This window comes from Bos grunniens, chromosome 4, assembly GCF_055505025.1.
Source record: "Bos grunniens cultivar Pamir isolate PY7600 chromosome 4, Bosgru_T2T1.0, whole genome shotgun sequence".
Lineage (NCBI taxonomy): Eukaryota > Metazoa > Chordata > Mammalia > Artiodactyla > Bovidae > Bos > Bos grunniens.
In genome coordinates this window covers 105,681,889-105,707,478 of record NC_141168.1, presented here as the reverse complement: position 1 = coordinate 105,707,478, position 25,590 = coordinate 105,681,889, and the positions used below count along the sequence as shown (strand labels likewise).

The following is a 25,590-nucleotide window of genomic DNA, read 5'->3' as shown; positions in this document are numbered from 1 at the left end:
GGACTGGTTGGATCTCCTTGCAGTCCAAGGGACTCTCAAGAGTCTTCTCCAACACCACAGTTCAAAAGCATCAATTCTTCGGCACTCAGCCTTCTTCACAGTCCAACTCTCACATCCATACATGACCAGTGGAAAAACCATAGCCTTGACTAGATGAACCTTTGTTGGCAAAGTAATGTCTCTGCTTTTGAATACTGAATAAGCTATCTAGGTTGGTCATAACTTTCCTTCCAAGAAGTAAGCGTGTTTTAATTTCATGGCTGCAGTCACCATCTGCAGTGATTTTGGAGCCCCAAAAATAAAGTCTGACACTGTTTCCACTGTTTCTCCATCTATTTCCCATGAAGTGATGGGACCAGATGCCATGATCTACGTTTTCTGAATGTTGAGCTTTAAGCCAACTTTTTCACTCTCCACTTTCACTTTCATCAAGAGGCTTTTGAGTTCCTCTTCACTTTCTGTCATAAGGGTGGTGTCATCTGCATATCTGAGGTTATTGATATTTCTCCCGGCAATCTTGATTCCAGCTTGTGTTTCTTCCAGTCCAGCGTTTCTCATGATGTACTCTGCATATAAGTTAAATAAACAGGGTGACAATATACAGTCTTGATGAACTCCTTTTCCTATTTGGAACCAGTCTGTTGTTCTATGTCCAGTTCTAACTATTGCTTCCTGACCTGCATACAGATTTCTCAAGAGGCAGATCAGGTGGTCTGGTATTCCCATGTCTTTCAAAATTTTCCACAGTTTATTGTGATCCATACAGTCAAAGGCTTTGGCATAGTCAATAAAGCAGAAATATGTTTTTTTGGAACTCTCTTGCTTTTTCCATGATCCAGCGGATGTTGGCCATTTGATCTCTGGTCCCTCTGCCTTTTCTAAAACCAGCTTGAACATCAGGAAGTTCATGGTTCACATATTGCTGAAGCCTGGCTTGGAGAATTTTGAGCATTACTTTACGAGCGTGTGAGATGAGTGCAATTGTGTGGTAGTTTGAGCATTCTTTGGCATTGCCTTTCTTTGGGATTGGAATGAAAACTGACCTTTTCCAGTCCTGTGGCCACTGCTGAGTTTTCCAAATTTGCTGGCATAGTGAGTGCAGCACTTTCACAGCATCATCTTTCAGGATTTGGAATAGCTCAACTGGAATTCCATCACCTCCACTAGCTTTGTTCATAGTGATGCTTTCTAAGGCCCACTTGACTTCACATTCCAGGATGTCTGGCTCTAGGTGAGTGATCACACCATCGTGATTATCTGGGTCATGAAGATCTTTTTTGTACAGTTCTTCTGTGTATTCTTGCCATCTCTTCTTAATATCTTCTGCTTCTGTTAGGTGCATACCATTTCTGTCCTTTATCGAGCCCATCTTTGCATGAAATGTTCCTTTGGTATCTCTGATATTCTTGAAGAGATCTCTAGTCTTTCCCATTCTGTTCTTTTCCTCTATTTCTTTGCATTGATTGCTGAAGAAGTCCTTATCTCTTCTTGCTATTCTTTGGAACTTTGCATTCAGATGTTTATATCTTTCCTTCTCTCCTTTGCTTTTCGCTTTTCTTCTTTTCACAGCTATTTGTAAGGCCTCCCCAGACAGCCATTTTGCTTTTTTGCATTTCTTTTCCATGAGGATCGTCTTGATCCCTGTCTCCTGTACAATGTCATGAATCTCATTCCATAGTTCATCAGGCACTCTATCTATCAGATCTATGCCCTTAAATCTATTTCTCACTTCCACTGTATAATCATAAGGGATTTGATTTAGGTCATACCTGAATGGTCTAGTGGTTTTCCCTACTTTCTTCAATTTCAGTCTGAATTTGGCAATAAGGAATTCATGGTCTGAGCCACAGTCAGCTCCTGGTCTTCTTTTTGCTTAGGGGAAATACCAATCCTTAACAGGGAGCTTTTAGAAAAGTTTCAGAAATTGATCACTGGCTAAACAAGTAGAAGGAAGAGAAAAGAGTAGGAGGTAGGTAAAATCAGCAAGAAAATCATCTAGAAATAATACAATAAGAAAAATTAACTCCCAAATAATTATTTCTGTACTTGATATTAGGTCACAGAGATGTGTATAATCCAAGGGGTCCTACTGGGAAGGCAGTCCCTTTCTGCTGCCTTTGATGAACAAATGATGTAGCCCTTTCCCAAATTTTGCTTTGGGAATGCTGAATTCCTATCACCTAGAACAATCATTCCCTAGATTAGGACCAATGCAAAACAAAGACATGCATATTCTGTTATCTGTGGGTTAAGTTTTCAGGCAGATGTTTCAATTTACAGAAAGGCATTGATATTTGAGGATAAGGTAGCACTCAGTAAAGTAGGAAGGTGGAATTAAAGCAGTCCAAACTAAAAGCAGAACTACCCTATGACCCAGTAATCCCACTTCTGGACATATACCTGGAGAAAACCATAATTCAAAAAGACATATGCACCCCAATCTTCATTGCAGCACTACTTACAATAGCCAGGACATGGACGCAACCTAGATGACCATTGACAGATGAATGGATAAAGAAGATGTGGTACATATATACAATGGAATGTTACTCAGCTATAAAAAGGAATGAAATCGTGCCATTTGGAGAAAGATGGATGGATTTAGAGACTGTCACACAAAGTAAATCAGAAAAGCAAGTATCATGTAATACTGCTTATATGTATAACAGAATCTAGAAAATGGTGAAAGTGAAAGTCGCTCAGTCATGTCTGACTCTTTGCGACCCCTTCGACTATATAGTCCATGGAATTCTCCAGGCCAGAATACTGGAATGGGTAGTTGTTCCCTTCTCTAGGGGATCGAACGCAGGTCTCTTGCATTGCAGGTGGATTCTTTACCAGCTGAACCACCAGAGAAGCCCAGAAAATGGTACAGATGAACTTATTTGCAAAGTAGAAATAGAGACACATGTAGAGAACAAATATATGGATACCAAGAGTGGAAGGAAGGGTAGGATGAATTGGGAGATTGGGATTAACATATATACACTAATATGTATAAAATACATAACTGATGAGAACCTAATATATAGCACAGGGAACTCTACTCAGTGCTCTATGGTGGCCTCAATGGGTAGGACATCCAAAAATAGAGAAGACATATGTATACATATAGCTGATTCACTTTGCTGTACAGCAGGAAGACACAACATTGTAAAGCAACTGTACTCCAGTAAAAATAATAATAAAATAAGCAGTGCAAGGTATATGGGAGGTTTTCACCTTGCATAATAGCTGTTTAACTCTAAGGGGCACATGTAATCCCCTAGAGGTTTCTGTATTTCCTTAATATAAATTTTACCTAAAGATATATGTCCTTGTCTCTGAACTGAAAGAGGCTGTTCCATGTGGGTTCTGAGGCTAAGGAAGCAGAGTTGGAAATTGGACCCTTGGGCAGTGAATGGCCCAAAGATGTTACTAAGTTCTTTGGGGGAGGCTCTCCTTCTTTCACATCAGGGAGAGACAAGGAAAGGGGGCACTCTGGGGTAGAGAATTCTCTTAGAATACTGGTCTCACTTAAAGAAAGAGGAAAAAATATTTCTAATTAACTCCCTCTACCTTGACCTACAGCAACTCCATTTTTTTTTTCTGAGTCAAATATGAGATTGTAAAGTAATAATTTTTCAGATTGAGTAGGCTGCAGAAAAACTTTTCCTTCTGCTTTCTAAACAATTTTGACCTTCATAATTTTAAAAGCAACCACATATTTGTGTTTAAAAATGTGGAAACTACAGAAAAGTATAAAGGAATAAAAATCCCTCACAATTCTATCACATAGTATTTTGATGTTTACACTTAAATCTTTTTCTGTTTGTATACATACTTTTAAATTAATGCAATTATACCATATATCCTGCTTTGTGGTTTGATTCTTTCCTTAATTTCTCATGTATTTTATATTTTCCTACATCATTAAATGTTTTTCTAAATAATTTTTACCTGTGACCTAGTTTTTAAATATATACAGGTATCAATATTTATTTAACTATTCTCCTATTGCTGGACATTTAGGTGTCCTTTTTATTGCAGTGTAAATGTGCACTTAAATTTTAAATAGAAATTAAAAACTACATATGCATTTTAAAATAAAGTTTTAATTTCTTCTTCCTAAAACTTTAAGCCATTAAACTTCCAAAACATCTCTTGGCTGTTGCCTGAAGGCAGAAACCTTTCTTGACAACCCTGAGAATTGAAACGGATTGACTTGAATGATTGAATTGAGAACTGAACAATCCTAGACTGTTTTCCAGAGGAAGATGGGGGGAGTGGGGTCATTGGGTGGCAAGGGGAATGAGGGTGGTTTTCATTAGTAGGTAGTCATGAAATTAAATCTTAATGCTTGAAATATTTAGAAGGCCAAGTTATGAGTACATGAATTTCAAGGTGTGTGTATGTTTGGCAAGTGGGATGGGGTTGACTGCTGCTGCTGCTGCTAAGTCGCTTCAGTCGTGTCCAACTCTGTGCGACCCCATAGACTGTAGCCCACCAGGCTCCCCGGTCCCTGGGATTCTCCAGGCAAGAACACTGGAGTGGGTTGCCATTTCCTTCTCCAACGCATGAAAGTAAGAAGTGAAAGTGAAGTTGCTCAGTCGTGTCTGACTCTTAGCGACCCCATGGACTGCAGCCCACCAGGCTCCTCCATCCATGGGATTTGCCAGGCAAGAGTACTGGCGTGGGGTGCCAGTTGGTGGTAAATATGAGCTATTCAGAACAGAATCAAAACGCTTGCAGGGGACTTGGATAAATCCTTGTCTCCCGCAGCGCTCTTGCGATACATTTAACTTGTAACATATGTAAGTTTAAGGTATATAGTGTGATGATTTTATATCTGTATATATTTCAAAGTGTTTACTGCAATAAGGTTAGTTAACACATCACCCACCTGATGTAATTACCATTCTGCTGTTGTCATGGTGAGAACATTAAAGCTCTACTGTCATGGAAACTTTCAAGTGTGTAATACAGTGTTGCCAACCATCATCACCATGCTGTAGATTTGTCCCCAGAACTTATTCCTCTTGCACTAGGAAGTTTGCAACCTTTGACCAACATGTGCCATGTCCCCCACCCCTCAGCCCCTGGCAACTGGCATTCAACTATTTCTATGGTTTCAATATTTTTAGTTATTTGTGTCCCCCAGTTTGGGGGCACGATCCCTGTCTTATCCATCATTGTGCTTCTGTGGCTGGCACAGAGCTCTCCACAAGGGCTCAGCAAATATTTGTGGTGACATCAAATAGAATAAATAAAAGTCCTAGAGATAAGATAAAGCATTGGGTTGCATATACTTTCATCCCTTTTAATTTCCTTCTATTTGTTATTTCCTTATCAATTACTCAGGATTAGGATATTTTATTTAAATTTCACTATTCAAAGTCGTTGCACTCTTAGAAGAAGCTACAAGAATAAAAGCAATTAAATATGTAAACTTAGGTGAATGTATCCTGTTAAACATCAACTACAACCAGTAATAAAATATAAATATCTCTAGATTCAAATCTTTACAGATCAAGAGCTGGCCATTTTCTGTGGGTTATTCTTTTTTCTGGACATGTCCACATATGTAGAATTATAAAATAAACCTAGCATGTATAGGGCTAATTCTTGTGTTGAAAAGAATGTTAGTGGGAATGAACGTCCTTTTTGTCCATGGGGAATTTTGCTGCTAGATTTAACTGAATTGTTGCTTTGTACAGTACTTGAAGTCCAAGGAAAATTTCACTTGTTTAGCAAATTGGATAAACAGGATTTTATATAAATCCAAAGTGACTTGATAAACATGCAGTATAAAAAAATATCTATTCTTAGGCTTAATTCAATGTAATAAGCCTCTATGGGAACCTACTAGAGGTTTACCTGGTGGCTCAGATGGTAAAGTGTCTGCCTGCAATGCAGGAGACCTGAGTTCAATCCCTGGATCGGGAAGACCCCCTGGAGAAGGAAGTGGCAACCCACTCCAGTACTCTTGCCTGGAAAATTCCATGGACAGAGGAGCCTGGTAGGTTACAGTCCATGGGATTGCAAAGAGTGGGACACGACTGAATGACTTCACTTTTACTTTCATGGGGACCTACTAGAGATGAGGCACACTGCAGGACTGCCGAGTCCTGAAAGGAGGAAAGATGGCTTTTGTTCCCAGGAAGCTAAGATTTCAGGAATAGTACATATTACTATATGAAATTGCTATTTAAAATAGACATCTTGATGGGAAAAGGGCAAGGTGGAGTTTCCCTACTGCAAACACACACTGTTAACAAACAGGCCCTTCAGGAAGTGCAGAAATGTCATGGAGGGGCCCAGGCTGAGCAGATGGACCACCACACGCTTCTCTATCCACAGCCAACACTCCTGTCTTGGCCCTTCTCCCAGCCTCCACCACACCCCCACAGGTAGAGAAGGGAGACATGGAACAAAGACGTTGCTTCCTTAGAGGTGCAGTAACATCCTCAAGAACTGAGAGAAGCAATAGTGACTGCAGTTTTCAACCTGTTTTGGGTCACAGGTAGCAATGAAAACTTTTGGAGCTTCTCCTCAAAAATATGGAAACATAGGATTCTTCCCTAGTGGTCTGGTGGTTGCGACTCTGTGCTGCTAATGCAGGGGCCCAGGTTTGATTCCAGGTCAGGGAACTAGATCCCACGTGCTGCCACTAAGAGTTTGCATACTGCAAGGAAAGATTCCTCATGCTGCCTCTGAGACCTGGCAAAGCCAAATAAACAAGTATTAAAAGAAAATGAAAACATGTTCATACTGACAATCCTATGAGCAATTTCTAGACTCCCCTGACACTCACCCAGGGCAAAAGCTGAATCCATTCTTTTTCTAGCACTAACGGTTCTTCCTCCTCCTGTGCTCACTACACAAATAAAAAAACTCCTGAAAACCAGCAATGGGACACAGGAAACATAAATCTAAGCACTCATGCTCAACTACCTGGGAAGGAGACAAAATAAAACATTAAAAGTAATGGCTCTCTATCTCTAGCTTGACGTAGAAATATTTTTTTAGCAGAAAAAAAATTTTTTTTAACAGAGCAAGTTGCACATTTTAATTGAATGACATTTAAAATTCTAAAATAGTAGCAAAACCTCTGAGAATAATCTAATATAAAATACCTATTTCTATGATGACAGGAAAAATGACTTTTTACTTGGTAGATAGTTTCAAGAATTTGCAGGGATAATGGAAAGTAGTACAAAATGATTTGTATTTTTGAAAACAAAGACTTATTTGTGATAAAGGTGAGGAAATGAGGTTGTGCTATTATCATTTACCCTCACATTATTCCTTCCTGCCTTTCTCAATCATCCTTTCTACATGTGAGCTCAGGCTATTGACATAGGAAAGACAGAAGATTTATTAAGCTATCAAAAAGAAATAACTTTTTCAAACATCAAGCAATGTTTATGGAAGAAAAACAATCCCTTAAGCTAAGTAGTTGTTTGGAAATGTGATCTTTCAGAAAATATTGAAGACCTTAATAAGATAAGCTGATTGTTCTGGTTCAAATCTGATTTGTTGTTAAATGTATATAGCTATGAACCTATCTCAATCATAGTCTATGCAAATTTTCCTTCCATAGCCTAAGTCAAGCAGGCAGACATAGGCTTCATCAAAAATAAGTGAAGTAAGTCAGAGAGAGAAAGACAAATACCATATGTTAGATAGCATCACCAACTCAATGAACATGAATTTGCGCAAACTTTGGGAAATAGCAAAGGGCAGGGAAGCCTGGAATGCTGCAGTCCATGAGGTCGCACAATGTTGGACATGACTTAATGACTGAACAACAATGAACAGTCACTTATATGTGGAATCTAATCCATGATATTACTTACATGTGTTCATTCGAATGAACATATACACAAAATAGAAACAATAGAAACAAATTCACAGTCATAGAAAATAGACATGTTTGCCAAGGTGCAGGAGGAGGAAAGGACTGGGAACTTGGGAGTAGTAGACATAAAGTAGCTCTTGAGAGTCCCTTGGGCAGTAAGGAGATCAAACCAGTCAATCCAAAGGAAAATCAATCCTGAATATTCAAGGGAAGGACTTATGGTGAAGCTGAAGCTCCAATACTTTGGCCACCTGATGTGAAGAGGCAACTCATTGGAAAAGGCCCTGATGCTGGGAAAGACTGAGGGCAGGAGAAGGGAGAGACAGAGGATGAGATGGTTGGATGGCACCATTGTCTCAATGGACTTGAGCTTGAGCAACTCCAGGATAATGAAGGACAATGAAACCTGGCATACTGCAGTCCATGGGGTCCCAAAGAGTCAGACATGACTTAAGCTGCTGAACAACAATTAGATGTAGGATGGATGAACAACAAGGTCCTACCGTACAGCACAGGAAACTATATTGAGCATCCATGAGAAACTATAATGGAAAGAATATAAAAATGAATGTCTACATGTGTATAACCAAATCAGTTTGCTGTACAGCAAAGGCTGGCACAACATTGTAAATCAAATATACTTCAATAAAAAAAAAGTAAAAAAAAAAAAAGAGAATCAAAAAGACTTTAATGCAGAGTTTTGTTTTTTAAGTGAACCGTGATCTCACTTTGATTTTCTAATTTTCCTCTTCTAGCTCCCCTAAACCAATGTTCTGAATACAGAGGATCACAGAGGGATGGGTATGAAAATCCTCAGCATTCAAGAACCTATACAGAGATATCTCTGAAAAAAAAAAAAAAAACAAACACTGTAAATATAGTTTATTACACAGAGTTGAAACACATGACAGAATTGTATCCCTTGGCAGTACATTCCTATAGCAGGAACCTCTACATAACCATTTGACCAGAAAGATGCAATCATCTAGGAAACTTACACCAGGGCCAGGGCTGTATCCTGAGTTTATATGTGCTTCAGGCTCCTGTGTAATTACAAAAGAGATCCTTGGACCCCAAGAAGATGCTGGGAAAAAATAAGGTTGGGAGGATCAGCCGTGGGCCTAACTTATCAGAGGCAACACGGATGTGGCAGAGACTGCTCATGTCTCCTTAGCATCCAGTCTCTTTTTTTCCTTTTAAAAATAGATCTATGCAAGTTTTAGTTGAACCCGTAGTCACCTACATAGAGATTGCATTTCCCAGGTTCCCTCACACTGGGCGTGGCCCATAGGATTTGAATGAAAGTATTCTATGTATGGAACTCAAAAATGTTAAGTTTATAAATGCAGGTTAAAAATAAAAAATGTAAATTAAATTAGCTTGTAAGAGGGTCCAATCATTAGTCAGAAACCTCTTAACATTATTTCTAAACTTTTCGGTATTTGTAACATAATAAAGTTTGTAGGTAACTTAAATTCTCAAGAAACTAGACTTTAAGTTCTGAATGTACTTGTTTTATTATTAAATATTGTACTAAATTTAATAATAAAGATGTAACTTGTGGCAAGGCCTGCAAGGCTGTTTGGGGTAAGCCTACACTGTTAACACTTCAGATTTTCAATGAGGCATGAAAAATGAGATGTGACCTTCCAATAGATCTGAATCACTGGCTAATTCCCTGAGGCCCACACTTCTACATACTCTATTCATCATAACCCCCAGGTAGATGACGGCTACCCGAGACCAGAGATAATAATAAATTGTTCTCCACAAAAACAATCGAAGCTGTGTACAGGGTCGATTGACTCATCTTTTCTTTGTTCCTGGAGAACAAGTGGGGGCTTTGCAGTTCAGAGATTGCAGCAGCAGATCTCTGAGGTCTTTAATAATTTCAGACTGAGCATGGATACCATCTTCTTTGATTAACTCTGACCTTTTGCTAAGAGAGAGAACAAATGAATGAAAATGAATATGCTTGGCAGTTAAAAGAACTGCAGCAGGCATTGCTTTTATCATACACATGAGACAAAATATTGATCAAAATTAAATCATGGAGGGATGAAAGAATTTCTCAGAGCCAGGCTTTCTTCTCTGGGGCTTGAGCCAGGAGCCCACTCTGATACTGAATTTTAAATTCTTGGGAGTATCCATTTTCCCATAATGCCCTGCCATTTCACCAGCCTTTCAGAGTATCGAAGTAATCAGAGTCTACAAAGTTTGATTCTGTGAGCCTGACGTGGTGGTGGTGGTGGTTACAGGATGGGACGTGCCGAAGCCCAGTTACCACTTGGTAAAGAGCCCTAGCTTAGGGGTCAGAAGAAGTGAACATGAGTCCCGCATCCTTCACTTAATAACAGCATCAGTTTGGTCAGGTCGTCTCAGCAATTTGAGCTTGAGTTTCCTCATTTGGAAGAACTTTTCTAAAAACTGGATGACACATGATGTATAGAAAAAGGTAGCAAATTAGAGAGTGTCATCTAGCAATGGAGATAGACGTAGAGAACAGAATTATGGACACAGAGCAGGAAGGAGAGGGTGGGGCGAATGGAGAGAGCGGCATGGAAACACACACCACCATATATAAAAACAGATAGCCAATGGGAATTTGCTGTCTGACTCCGGGACTCAAACCAGGGGCTCAAACTCTGTAACAATCTAGAGGGGTGGGATGGGGTGGGAGGTAAGAGGGAGGTTCAAGAGGGAGGGACATATGTATACCTGTGGCTGATTCATGCTGATGTATGGCAGAAACCAACACAGTATTGTGAAGAAATTATCCTCCAATTAAAATTAAATTTATTAAAAAGCCCACTAGATAGTAATAGTAAACCAATGAAAAAAGAGTGCCATCTACATATAAGGTATTCTATAGGTTGTGGCTTATTGAAAAAAGTCCAGAAACACATGATCCATAAGTGGACACTTTTTAATGGATTACAGTATATATATTTAGATGTACTCTTCATACTTCTAAAAGGGAACTTGTAACAAGACAAGAAAAATTGTGGTTGAATTTAAAAAAATCTTTTTTCTTAACAAGTTCAGACCAGTTTGCTGGGATTGGAAGTTAATAAATTAACTTATACAAACAGAGGGCATTCTGCAACATCATGATTTGTATTACCAAGATGGATGGCTGCTGGCTAATGACTGTTTATTTTCAGATTAGACTTAAGCTCAGATAGCTTTTCAACCATCCTTCAGGCACCCACTCTTGGAGGCTGCACAGGCACCAAAGTCTCCATCTTCCCCCATGGCTTCCTCCAACTTTCCCCCGAGACCAAGTGTGTCCCCTCCCAAACGAAACAACCAAAGTCCTTCCTCTAGTGTGTGTCTATGTGTTAGCTGTTGAAGGCTCCATCAGTCCTAAGAAAATTTAGGATAAATCCATGGGCAATGTACGAGAGTGGGAAACCTGAGAGCCACAGGCATTTCTTTCTTCCTCTCTACTGCCTCATATATGTCCCCCTGATCACCAAATCCTGCTGACTTTCCCTAATAATTTCCTGTTATTTGTTTTTGTTGTCATATGCACTCAAACTCTTAGCATTTCTTGGTAGAGCTACTGCAAGTGCCCTCTCTTCCTAGCTTTCGTAAATGCTCCCCTCAAATTTCTTCTCCTCATTCCAGCCAGAACTTGGGTACACAAGCAAAACTTCTCATCTCTGCTTAAAACCCTTTGACTCTGGTCCCTGCCTGGACTTGGAGAAGAGTAGTGATGCTCAGAGTTGGCTGCCATTTGAATCAACTAGGAAGATTTTGTATCTCCTGGACATAAGCTTGCATTTCAGGTGATTTGGCAATGTGTGTGCTGTGTTTATGAGTTGACTCCCCACCTGATCAAAGGAATGATAACAGAGAAGAGCCTTTTGTGATGTGTCAGATTTCCAGCCGACAGTGTCATGTGCAATGCACTTTCCTGTAAATGCTAAATAAATACTTGTTGACTGATTTACAAGGTCATTTTAGATCTAGCTTGAATACTAAGTCAAAGTCAGGCTAGAATCATTATTTATCATATCACTATTTCTGCAAACCTTTTCTCAAGGTCTGGGGTTGGCTTTCCTCTTGGAGCCAGGTCATATATAATATGGAAGGCTTTTTTTTTTTTTTTAACAAAAAAATCAGAATATGTCTTACTCTGAAACTTGCACATACAGTATAATGAATCTTCAAGCTTGTGTACTTTCCTTGACATTTGATGTAACGTGTGAGTAGTGAGGAACACAGAAGAAAGTGTTCTTGTGATCTGCTTCTCTTGGAGTATGAAACGTTGGCTAATGTCCAATAAGTATAACAAGACAAACATGACCTCTGGCCTCCACATCTGCATGTACAGTCTACTTAAACTCTGAATGACTTCAGTGGGACATCCTGCCCTTAGGTAGGAGTACTATCAAAATTCTACAGTACCCACAAAAGATAGAATTTTCCTTAGTTGGTCAATAAGGACTTTTTAAGCAATGTTAAGTTAGTGACTAAACAGTTACATGAAATTGGATACTATATCTACAGATTTACTTTGCTTTTTAAAACAAACACCACTGACTGAGGGCTTCCCTGGTGGCTCAGACGGTAAAGTGTCTGCCTGTAATGCAGGAGACCTAGGTTCGATCCCTGGGTTGGGAAGATCCCTTGGAGAAGGAAATGACTACCCACTCCAGTATTCTTGCCTGGAGAATTCCATGGACAGGGAAGCTTGGCGTGCCACAGTCCATGGGTTTGCAAGGAGTCAGACACGACCGGGCGACTATCACTTTCACCACTGAATGGAGTCTTCCTAATGCTAACTCACCTGGGATTGATGTACTGAACAAAAAGGATGTGTTGACTTCCAATTATGTTCAATAGAGTCTCTGGAAAATTCCAGGAAGGAAACTTTGTGTTTCCTTGTACCTTCATAACATTTAAAGAGTTAACAGTTCCATTTGTTCTAGAGAAAATTTTATAAGCACTTGCAGCATAGCACTGCACTACGGTAGATGAGATAGAAGTGATTTATTTTTTCTTTCTCAAATGGGAAGAAATCTTTTCAATTTGGATGTAATGGGAAAAAACCACCCACACTTAAGAGAAAAGAACTGAAAGTACAGGTGCAGGCAGCCCCGTCTGAGGCTGAACTCTGGAGACACGCAGGCCGCTGCTTGCCGAGGAATGCTAAATGCAACTCTATCAAGCTTACTTACTGGAAACTTGGGTGAGGTGAGAACCAGAGGCTTTGTGGGGTACCAGGGTGGGATTTCTTCAAATGCTGCTTAGCAAGGTCTACAGCCAAGCACAGGCTCTCATCCAAGTCAAGGAAAGGCCCCAGGGCCTGTGAGCCCAATGCCAACACAGATAACAGCATGAATTTGGAAATCTGACAAATATGCTAGTTTTCTTTCACTAAGAAAATGCCATTACTTTGCTTCATCTTAACTTAGAAAAAAATGTGTGTACTTTCTTTGCAGAAAAATAGTCAAGATTTTATATACTTTGTTGTCTTCATCACAATGTACTATTTATCTCCTTTGGATTAACAGGGTGGTATGTGTCATCTTCTGTTCCAAATGGAAGCCACTTTCCTTATAATTGCATCGCTCCTAATTGTCAGTATTTAAGACAAATTTCCATCTCCCTCAGACAAATAATTCCATTGTTTTTTGTTCTGAATAAATTATGAGGTTTTGGAGAAAGAAAGCGCTCTTTCTTGTGCTTTCTTTCTCTAAAAGGTTACAATCCATAAATTCTTGTATATTTAACAATGAAGTAGTTTTCAAGCCAATGTGCTATACAGTGTAGGGAAGCCATCTTGAGGTTTAAAATTTGATGCAAATGAAGTTCATAGGATACATTGTCTTCAAATCAAATTCTGACACATAACAGGAGTAGTACTTGGTAACCAGGGTTACCTAGGCTGCATTCTAGTTGAGTATTTCATAAGCCTGTAAAGGTCTATGTGTGTGTTCGTGCTCAGTCGTTCAGCTGTATCCGACTCTTGGCAACCCTGTGGCCTGTAGCCCTCCAGGCTCCTCTGTCAATGGGATTCTCCAGGCAAGAGTACTGGAGTGGATTGTCATTTCCTTCTCCAGGGCTCTTTTTAAAAATATATATTTTAAAAATTTATTTTAATTGGAGGCGAATTATTTTACAGTATTGTGGTGGTTTCTGCCATGCAATGACGTGAATCAGCCATGGGTGGGTGTACATGTGTCTCCCCAATCCCAAATCCCTCCCCACCTCCCTTCCCATCCCATCCATCTGGGTCATCCCAGTGCACCAGCTTTGAGTGCCCCATTTCATGCATCAAACTTGGATTGGTCATCTATTTCACATATGGTAATATACATGTTTCAATGCTATTCTCTCAAATCATCCCACCTGCAGCTTCTCCCACAGAGACCAAAAGTCTGTTCTTTATCTCTCTGTCTCTTTTGCTGTCTTGCACATAGGGTTGTCATACCATCTTTCTAAATTTCATATATATGCCTTAATATATTGTATTGGTGTTTTTCTTTCTGAATTACTTCACTCTGTATAATAGGCTCCAGTTTCATTCACCTCATTAGAACTGATTCAAATGTGTTCTTTTTAATAGCTGAGTAATATTACATTATGTATATGTACCACAACTTTCTTATCCAGCTTGTACTTGTTCTCAAGGTCTATAGGCCCCCTCCAGTGCTTTGTCAATGTTGACTACAGGGTTTTAATCTGTTGCACCTGCCACTTCCAGAGGAGTTCCCTCTTCTTTGTTTATTTCGGCTTTCTCTTTTTGCAAATCTCTTCAGTGTCTAAGTTCCACCCTGACACAAGGGGGCAAAGGTGGTCACCTATTTAGGCTCATTTGTTCTGTTGTGCTGTGGGGAGGGAGGGACACTGCAAACAGATATCGCTGGCCTGTGTGGGGAGTGCTCGCAGTGGATGGGCCACACTGGGTTTGTCCCAGCTCACGGCGTGTGTGCTTGCCTGGGTCTATACTCTCAGGCTCCAGGGTGCTCTGCAGGCACTGTCTAAAGTGGACCCTGCATTTTGTGCACTTCCCAGGTCTAAGCCACTCAGGTTCTCGGGTACTCCACAAGGGCACAGACTTGGTTGGGCATGTGTTTTGTGCCCTTCCCAGGTCTGATCAGCTCAGGCAATACCAGGCGCTTGGCGAGCACCCTGTCCCAGTCGGGCCAAGCATCTTAATCACCTCCCCGGTCCTGGCCGCTCGGTCTCCCAGGTTTACCGGGAGAGTACCATCTCAGGTGTGCCATGTGTCTCCTCTGGGGAGCCCATCTCAGGCTGCGACCCTCCTGGCAGATGTCTAGCATCCAGGATCCCAGGAGGATGTGGTTAGCATTCAGGCCTGGTCCTTACCCTAAGCACTGATTATGCAGCCCGCGCCTCCCTGTCCAGCCCCCGCTTGCTGGTGGCAGACGCGAGTGACTGGACTAGTTCTCCACTGGCAGCTGCGTATTCTGTGGGGTTTTCTTTTCCCTCTCTCAGTTATGTTGCCCTCTGAGATTCCCCACAGACCCACCTGTGAGAGGGTTTCCTACTGTTTGGAAAGTTCTCCTCCTTCCGGCTCCCTCCCCAGGACAGGTCTCTGTCCCCTAACTCTTGTCTCTTTATTTTTTATATTTTGTCCTACCTCCTTTCGAAGAAAATGGGCTGCCTTTCTGGGTGCCTGGTGTCCTCCGCCAGTGTTCAGAAGTTGTTTGGGGAAGTTGCTCAGCATTCAAATGATATTTTGATGAATTTGTTGTGGAGAAAGTGGTCTCCCCTTCCTATTCTTCCACTGTCTCTGGACAGTCCCTTATTTGTCTTTATATCTTTTTAAAATTCCCTTTTTTTTCTTCTTTAGTTTAGTGGTTGTTCAAGAATGTGTTGTTTAGCTTCCACATTTTGTGAATTTTGCTACTTTCTTACTGCTGTTAATTTCTAGTTTCATTCCATTTTGGTCAAAAAGATACTTTGTGTGATTTCACAAGTAGACTCCTCCTCTAACAGCCACAGTGATGAATTTGTATATCCCTGTTTCCTGCTGTAGGGTTTAGCTGAATATTAGATCACTGGGTGACCTCTTTAAGTGCCAGAACACCCCATACCATCCAACTGCTCTGGATGCTCAAGTCAGCCCCAAGCTTTCTGCTCATCCACATTGATATGTCAACTGCTTACTTGAGACAATCAACTGATGGTCTAAGGCACCTCTCAAATGTAGCATTTTCTAAAGAAAACAAGCCATTTCTACTAGCAACTCTGTTTTGCCCCTGAATTCTTCCTTCTCTAGCTAGCTGCATTCCACATTCTGTCATTTAAGTCAAAACCCTAGGGATTGTGTTAAATATTCTTTCTCTCATCTCCCATAACCAATCCATCATTAAGTTCTCTTGGTTCTACTCTCAAGATAAATTTCAAATCTGGCTCTTTCCTAAGTTGTCTGCTGGTACCCTGGTCCCAATCATATCATCATCTCTCACCCACATCCTAAGGGTTCTCACTGTTGACCCTTGATGACATCCCTACTTACTGCTCCTCTAAAGGCACTTCTATCCACTCATCTGTGTTGCAGAAGATTTCTAAACTTAGAGGGAACTAGTGTCAGTAAAAGATACTTGATGGCTTGTTCAAGTGTTTGACTATTTCCATTTATTTGTTGCACATGAAATTATATAAAAGAACATTTTTAATTTCAAAGTATTGAAGAGTTGAGAAAGTAAGTCTATCTACCCGTAAGATGCATATTCTCTTTTCCTCTCCCTCCTGCATATTGGATATTATAACTGTTTAAATCTCACATTGATAAGGATGGGTATTATTCTTTTTTAAAAAAAGTATTGATGAGGATGTGGAGAAATTGAAACCCTTGTGCATTGGCTGATAGGAATATAAATGATAGTCTGTCAAAGATAGTATGTATGGTGGTTCCTCAAAATAATTAAACACAGAATTACCATGTGACCTAGCAATTTCGCTTCTAGACATATAAACGAAAGCGTTGAAAGCAACAAATGGAAGAGATGTTCATAGAAGCAATATTCACAATAGCCAAAATGTAAAAATAACCCAGATGTCCATTGCTGGCTGAACAGATAAGCAAAACGTAATATACACAAATAATGGAATATTATTCAGCCTTCAAGAGGAATGCAATTTTGATATGTGCTACAACATGGATGATCCTTGAAAGTATTGTGCTAAGTGAAATAAGCTAGACACAAAAGGACAATATTGTATAATTCCACTTATATGAGGTACCTAGAATGTAGTGGGAATTCCTAATAACCTACTTTCACTGCCTTGAGAAATTTCACAGAAATAGCACCTGGAAAACCAGCATATATTAAGAAACTGTTAATGATTATCTTTCATGTTTTTCTTAGAATAATCGCCTTGTTGCAAACCCCTAGGCCAGACCCAGAAGGGAGTATGACCTGGATCATGAAAGCATGGACCTTGGAACACCAGGTCGCGATCAGGCATGAATGCTGCCTAGGCAGTTGCTAATTGTCCCTAAGACTACCCTAGAAGGGAATGGCCTGGGGTGAAAACAAGGAGATCTATGTCAGCGTAGTGTCTGGAGACAGATAAGATCTGAGAAAGCCTTGTAGTGTGCAATCAGGAATAACAGCTGGACTCAGAGTGGACTCTGCACCTCAGTCCAATAGAGGCTGCAGGTCCCCTGACCCATTGCACCAGATTTCATGTTCTGTCTTCATTCTCGTTGCTTGTTCCTGGACCATTAGGGCAACACCAGAACAGGTAAATGTGTGCAGAAAGAAAAGAGTGGGGAAAGATGGATTACCAGGGCCTGGTGTGCAGAAAGAAAAGAGTGGGGAAAGACTGATTACCAGGGCCTGGAAGGAGAGGGGGATGTGAAGTTATTGTTTGTGTACAGAGTTTCTCTTTGGGATAATGGAAAACTTCTGGAGATGAATTGTTGAGATGACTGTGCTACAGTGTGAAAGTACCTAATGTCACTAAATTGTAAATGTCACTAAATGCTCAAAAAAAGATTCAAAATGGTAAACTTTGTTTTATATATTTTATCAGAGTTTTTAAAATAATTGAACCTGTAGTCTTTATTTCCATAATCTCTCAGCTCATTTTCCACTGAGCAGACTTTTTAAAAAACTTTTTATTTTGTATGGAGGTATAGCCAATTATCAGTGTTGTGACAGTTTCAGGTGAACAGCAAAGGGACTCAGCCATACATTCACATGTATCCATTCTCCTCCAAACTCCCCTCCCATCCAGTCTGCCGTATAATATCCAGCAGAGTTCTATGTGCTACACAGTAGGTCCTGGTTGATTATCCATTTTAAATACAGCAGTGTGTATGTGTCCTGGAGAAGGCAATGGCACCCCACTCCAGTACTCTTGCCTGGAAAATCCCATGGACGGAGGAGCCTTGTAGGCAGCAGTCCTTGGGGTCGCTAAGAGTCGGACACGACTGAGCAGCTTCACTTTCACTTTTCACTTTCATGCATTGGAGAAGGAAATGGCAACCCACTCCAGTGTTCTTGCCTGGAGAATCCCAGGGACATTGGAGCCTGGTGGGCTGCCGTCTATGGGGTCGCACAGAGTCGGACATGACTGAAGCAACTTAGCAGCAGCAGCAGTGTATGTGTCCATCCCAAACCCCCTAACTATCCCCTCCCTTTGTCCCTCCTCCTGGTAACCTTAAGTTCATTCTCCACACTTTTAAAAAGTACAAAGTCAGTCGTGTTTCTTTTTTATTGGAAACTTTCCACTGTACTTTCTGTGGAATCTAGCTTTCTTTCCAGGGCTCCTAGTCCTATAGTCCTGACCCTGTCCCTCCCACTCCTGTTCTCTCTGCTCCAGCCATACTAGCCTTGCCGGACCTTAAATGTGCAAAGCCCAGTCCTGCTCGAGGTCTTTATACTTCCTTTCCTCTACCTGAAGTATAATTTTATCTCCAGACTTTCGTGCCACTTGCCCCTGCCTACTAACAAGTCTCTCCTGAATTGTCACCTCCTCAGAGAAGACCGTCCTGACCTCCATCCTAAGCTTGTACCTACCTCACTGGCTACTCAGTCATTCTATCTTCTCACCTGTATTGTCTGTCTGCAAGTCACTTCCTATTACCAAAATATGTTACTAATTTATTGGACTGCCTTTTTAATCTCAATCTCTCTCTACAATGAGGGTAGTGACTTTTCATCAACATATCACTAGCACCCAAAACAGTGCCTGGAACATTAATGAATACAATTTCACAGCGTGCTTCAGTCCATGGGGTCGCAAAGAGTCGGACACAACTGAGCAACTGAACAAAAATTTGAGTTAGTTCTGATAGTAGATATCCTGCTTTTCTGAAGTAGATTCCTTTTTAAAGCCCATCAAACTTGTGTCAACTAAAGCTTTTTGGAAGTAGATTGAGTTGTGGGACAGACATGAAAGTACATCACCCAGAAATGCCTTCAGAAAGGGTGTGTGCTGCTGGGAAAGATGTCAGCAGATGGCCTTTTGCTGTCGGTCATTTCAGGAATTGCTGCAACTGTAAGGGGTCACCTTGACTAAAGTCAGTCCTTCTGGGGGAGCCCACATCCACTGGCATACAGAGACACAGCAATTTCATTCCAATACAGACCAACTCCAAAGAGCTATCTTAGCTCTGGAGCAAGAGCAGGTCAGCCTCTGGCTGGGTCAAAGTGCCATTCTCCCTGTGCTCACATCTGCTTCCTTTCCTCCTTCTCACAGGTGTTGATCCCCATCTCTCCTTGATGAAAAATCTGTACACTACCCTCCATCTCAGCATCTCAATTTACTTCCCTGGGAACCCAACCTGTAGTAGCTTGTATGTATATGATCAGCACAGAAAGACTGTGATCTGAATTCATCCCCTCGAGCTATAGATGATCAAATCCAGCTTGAGTCAACTTTGTTGAAAACCTGAAACCAGACAGTTCACAGTGGTGCCAGTGAGGCTGGAGAAAGTTGCAGTGGTGGCAGGACTTTGCCCACTTAGGGGAGAGATGCACAAAGAAGGATGTGTGCTCGGTGGGTGCCGCCCAGGGGAGAGGACTTGGGCAGTTTGCTCAGAGGGTAGGCACAGGCTTTAACGAGTTCACAGATGAGCTTCAGGGGATGCTGCTGCTGCTGCTGCTAAGTCGCTTCAGTGCGACCTCAGAGACGGCAGCCCACCAGGCTCCCCCGTCCCTGGGACTCTCCAGGCAAGAACACTGGAGTGGGTTGCCATAGAGTTCCCTTAAAGTGCAAGATGTTCTACACAAGTATGCTTTTCCAGGAATCCAGATGATCAGAAGGGCCAATGCTGTAAAAAGGGTTTTGGGTCCATGATCTTTGAGAACTTTTGTCTCCAAGCATGTCCTGTGAGATTTCCCCATCTTGTCTTCAGTATTTGTACCAAAGACTTATGACTGCTTTCAGCCACTTTGATTCAGATACCTGGTCTCATCTGCCTCTTGAGTTTGTATGTTCTTTTTTTGTTCTGGGTTGTTGGCTTAATGTATTTGACCCTTAGCAGTTTACTTTCACTGTTTCATCTCTTATCCTGGTAGAGTTTTCTTTTCTTTTTATTCCTCCTTTTTGTCTCATATATCTTTTACTTTTTAAACAAAGAAATGCTGGTATAAGGGGGATAGTCTTAAGCACAGCCTTTTTATGAATGACAAATGGATTTTCATTCATTCTCCAATTTACTCCTCAGGACTCTACCAGTGTAGCAAATACAACTGCCAGGTTAGTGGCAGGCATTGGAGATAAAATCAGATTTCTAGGAAAGCCTCATTTTAAACAGACTTTGGGCCCTGATGTGCATACTAACATAAAAACACACATGGATACACATAAGGGAGGAAGAATTTGTACCTTCCTGTCATACCACCATCCCAAGAACAAATTATAAATGCAAACATATAAATTAAACCTGATCTTCCCACCCTATAAAACTGTAATTGAATATAAACTCTCTATTTCTTCTTTTCTGGGTTTTCTTTTCTTTTTTTTTTTTGCCATGCTGCATACCACACAGGATCTTTATTCTCAACTAGGAATTGAACTTGTGCACCCTGCCTTGGAAGTGTGGAGTCTTAGCCATTAGACTATCAGGAAGGTCCCTTTATTGCTTCTTAGAGATGGCTAATGTTTATTACCTGCTGCTGCTGCTGCTGCTAAGTTGCTTTAGTCATGTCCGACTCTTAGCGACCTCATGGACTGTAGCCCCCCAGGCTCTTCTGTCCATGGGATTTTCCAGGCAAGAATGCTGGAGTGGGGTGCCATTGCCTTCTCCAGTTTATTACCTAATTTGGACAATTATCCATTCTAGACTGACCCACGGAGAAGGCAATGGCACCCCACTCCAGTACTCTTGCCTGGAAAATCCCATGCACAGAGGAGCCTGGTAGGCTGCAGTCCATGGCGTCGCTAAGAGTCGGACACGACTGAGCAGCTTCACTTTCACTTTTCACTTTCATGCATTGGAGAAGGAAATGGCAACCCACTCCAGTGTTCTTGCCTGGAGAATCCCAGGGACATTGGAGCCTGGTGGGCTGCTGTCTATGGAGTCGCACAGAGTCGGACATAACTGAAGTGACTTTGTAGCAGCAGCAGCAGCAGCAGACTGACCCAAGTAAATAATGAAAGAGTTTATTGGGCATCTTGATATCTCCTTTCTTACATATCAAACATTTGTCATTTACTCTGTGCAGTCATGAATGAAACATCATCCCTGCCCTCAAAGCGTTCACATTGTACTCTGACATGCCACTCTGTGCTTGGAATCCTGACTCATGGCTGACACTGATTAAGAGGGTGGTGTGTGTCTAATGGTATTGCAAGACCATGTATATATGTAACTTTACCCCGGGCCTAACGACTACACTGTTGCCTCTTCACTGGTTCTTACACTCATTCCTCACAAATGGACCTATCACTGATGTCTCCATTTTAAGATCCCAACTCAGACAAGTTCCAGAGGGTGGCTCTGATATTAATTTTTATCTTTCAAAGAGCCATTCCTTAGGTATTTAAACTGGAACTTTTTCTGTCATAACATTTAGTTCTTATATTTGGAAAACTATTTTCTAGAATGCTACTAACCTTTTTTTGGAGATGACATTTATATCTATATTTGTAGTTAGGTTTGATAGCTTATCTTATGGCTTTGCAATAACTTCCATGTCATATACATATATTTATTTAAAATGACAATTTTTGTTTGTGAATTGTATGCTGTGTTGCTTTTGGTATTCAGACCAGTTGGGTTTTATAAATATGCACTCGATATGGTGGTTGAGTGGACATATGCTTGCCTTACTCCCTTATTCTGAATTATTTGATCTATATGTTCAACTACTAATTGCCAACACTCTCCAAACAAGATATCTTTTTATGTTTTAATAATTTACTTGGTATCAGAGACCGAGCCAAACCTGCCTTTGAATGTTTGAGTGTCTCCTGAGGAGGTACGGGTCAGCAGTGGCCTGCTGCAAGGGCAGGGGCTCTGGGTGCAGGAGACCTGGGTATGGCATAAGCCCTCTTGGAGGAGGTCACCATTAACCCCACCAGAACTTACACGGGACTGGAGAAACAGACTCTTGGAGGGCACAAACAAAACCTGTGTGCACCAGGACCCAGGAGAAAGGAGCAGTGACCCCAAAAGAAAATGACCCAGACTTCCCTGTGAATGTCCAGGAGTCTCCAGTAAAGGCATGGGTCAGCGGTGGCCTGCTTCAGGGTTGGGGGCACTGACTGAGGCGTGTGTGCAGGGGACCTTTGAAGGAGGTTGCCATTTTCCTCATTACCTCCACCATAGTTTGGTCTCAGGTAAAACAGGGAGGGAACACAGCCCCACCCATCAGAACAGAAAATTGGGTTAAAGATTTACTGAGCATGGCCCTACCCATCAGAACAAGACCCAGTTTCCCCCACAGTCAGCTATCTCCCATCAGGAAGCTTCCATAAGCCTCTTCTCCTTATTTGTCAGAGGGCAGACAGAATGAAAACCACAATCATAGAAAACTAATTAAACGGATCACATGGACCATAGCCTTGTATAACTCATTGAAACTATAAGCCATATCACGGGCCAACCCAAGATGGACGGGTCATGGTGGAGAGTTCTCACAAAATATGGTCCACTGGAGAAGGAAATGGCAAACCACCTCAATATTCTTGCCTTGAGAACCCTATGAACAGTATGAAAAGGCAAAAAGATAGGACACTTAAAGATGAACTCCCCAGGTCAGTAGGTGCCCAATATGCTGCTGGAGACAAGTAGAGAAATAACTCCAGAATAAATGAAGAGACAGAGCCAAAGCAAAAACAATGCCCACCTGTGGATGTGACTGGTGATGAAAGTAAAGTCCAATGCCATAAAGAACAATACTGCATATGAACCTGGAATGTTAGTTCCATGAATCAAGATAAATTGGAAGTGTTCAAACAGGAGACGGCAAGGGTGAACATTGACATTTTAGGAATCAGGGAACTAAAATGGATTGGAATGGGTGAATTTAAATCAGATGACCATTATATCTACTACTGTGGGCAAGAATCCCTTAGAAGAAATGGAGTAGCCCTAATAGTCAACAAAAGAGTCCGAAATGCAGTACTTGGGTGCAATCTCAAAAAAGACAGAATGATCTCTATTCACTTACAAGGCAAACCATTCAATATCACAGTAATCCAAGTCTATGCCCCAACCAGTAATGCTGAAGAAGCTGAAGTTGAATGATTCTATGAAGACCTATAATACCTTTTAGAACTAATGCCCCCAAAAGATGTCCTTTTCATTATAGGGGACTGGAATACAAAAGTAGGAAGTCAAGAGATACCTGGAGTAACAGGCAAATTTGGCCTTGGATTTCAAAATGAAGCAGGGCAAAGGATAACAGAGTTTTGCCAAGAGAACGCACTGATCATAGCGAACATCCTCTTACAACAACACAAGAGAAGACTCTACACATGGACATCACCAGGTGGTCGATACCAAAATCAGATTGATTACATTCTTTGCAGCCAAAGATGGAAAAGCTCTATACAGTCAGCAAAAACAAGACCAGGAGCTGACTGTGGCTCAGATCATGACCTCCTTATTGTCAAATTCAGACTTAAATTGAAGAAAGGAGGTATAGGTATATATTAAGGAAAAACAAATCATGAAATAGAGATTTAGAACAGAAAAATTAGGATTTGATTCTTCATTTTACATGGGAATTGATACAGTATTCTGTTAAGCAGCATGCATGTGTGCTATGTTGCATCAGTCATGTCTGACTCTTTGTGATGCTATGAACTGTAGCCTGCCAGGCTCCTCTGTCCATGGGATTCTCCAGACAGGAATGGTGGAGTGGGTTGTCATCCCTTTTCCAGGGGATCTTCCAGACCCAGGGATCAAACCGGCATCTCTTATGTCTCCTGCATTGGCAGTCGGGTTCTTCACCACTAGCACCACCTGGGAAGTCCGTCTTTTAAGCAGCAGTTTCCCTTATATTGTGTTTACAGTATGTGTGACTTTAACATATATGTTAAATGTTAGGCGATTACAATAACCCTTCTCATGTTTTCTGAAGTGGAAGAATCCTTCATGTATATCTCTTGGTCATGGAGCTCTTGTGGTAGTGAATAGGTTTACCAGTAGGTATAAAGGTGGGAAGTTGGGAAAGGAATATAGATGTGAAGGAAAGATCAGAAGGGAGCTGACTGAGGGAGCATCAAGGGGAAAGGCTTTCAGAGGGAAAGAAAGAGCAGAGATTACCATGAGAGACAGAAGAGAGAACAGATAGATGTGCACAACTGCTGAAGAAATGCTGTTAAGTTAGGTAAGAAAAAATTGGGAGCAACTTTTAAAAATTGAGATGTGTTGTTAACCCTATCCCCTACTTCCTTGGTGTGTTTTTAACAAATATCTTATTATGGGATTATAGATTATTTTATGTGATTATGCATAGGTTAAATCTAGAAGATAGAATGAGCATATGTGTTTACCAGTTTTCCCATTATATATGCCTTAAAATATCATAATACATAGGTTTAAAAATAAAACTTTATAATACTGGGAGAGTCTTGGTACTTAATAATACTCAAGAACTTATGAGTATATACTTATCCCCAGATGCATCAAGTTGTGTACATTAGATAGGTACAACTTTTTATATGTCAATAATACCTTAATGAAGTGACTTAAAACAAAAAAGAATTAAAAGTGATAAAAGATGTCAACACGGGTAACTAAGTGAGGAGGGACATGAGTAAATGATGAGGTTTTTGACCTGTTCAATGAAAGGGTAAAGACAAGACATTAATTCTGAACAGGAAGATAAAAACATAGCTTCAACATGTGCTTCAAAATATTAACGGTAAACACTTAAGGATAGGCATAGGGTGTAGGACTTCAGCATAATTAGAGAGAAAATAAAACACTCCACAATCAACAACAAACTTTAATCTGACAAAACACAAGAAAGAAAAAGAAGCAAAAAGAAGACAGCATGTGGTATATGAAGATTAAGTTTGATTTCATATAAACAGAAAACCTGAAATGACGGTGAATTAACATTTAAGAAATGCACCAAATAACAACAGAATAATGAACAGGGTAGAGAGTCCAAAACAGGGGTGCTCCAGAACTCTCGTGAACCTGGGCGCTCCTGCCTCTCAGGAGGATGCACCTGCCATGTGACTTCTATCTTTAAGGCCATTTAGCAATAAAAACAGCTTCTGGTACTCAGATGTTGTATCTATGCTGCAAACCAAGTGAGGAAGAAAAGGTAAAAGAACAAAAAATTTGTACACTT

At 40.9% G+C, this 25,590-nt stretch overlaps 1 long non-coding RNA gene and 1 other non-coding gene across 4 annotated transcripts in view; one reads left to right on the top strand and one right to left on the bottom strand.

Moving 5' to 3' along the window:
- The window catches only part of LOC147374627 (uncharacterized), a 181,861-nt gene that overhangs the window by 22,682 nt on the left and 133,589 nt on the right, over nucleotides 1–25,590 (bottom strand). Inside the window, exon 3 of one of the 3 annotated variants that reach the window (XR_015162988.1) lies at nucleotides 25,285–25,538. The exons of the other annotated variants lie outside the window; for them this stretch is intronic. This is a non-coding gene — a long non-coding RNA (uncharacterized LOC147374627). Of the gene's footprint in view, nucleotides 1–25,284; nucleotides 25,539–25,590 lie in introns of those variants that run through there. 3 annotated transcript variants of the gene reach the window in all.
- On the top strand, nucleotides 12,398–12,469 carry TRNAY-GUA (transfer RNA tyrosine (anticodon GUA)). Its single transcript has one exon. It is a non-coding gene; the product is annotated as a tRNA-Tyr (tRNA).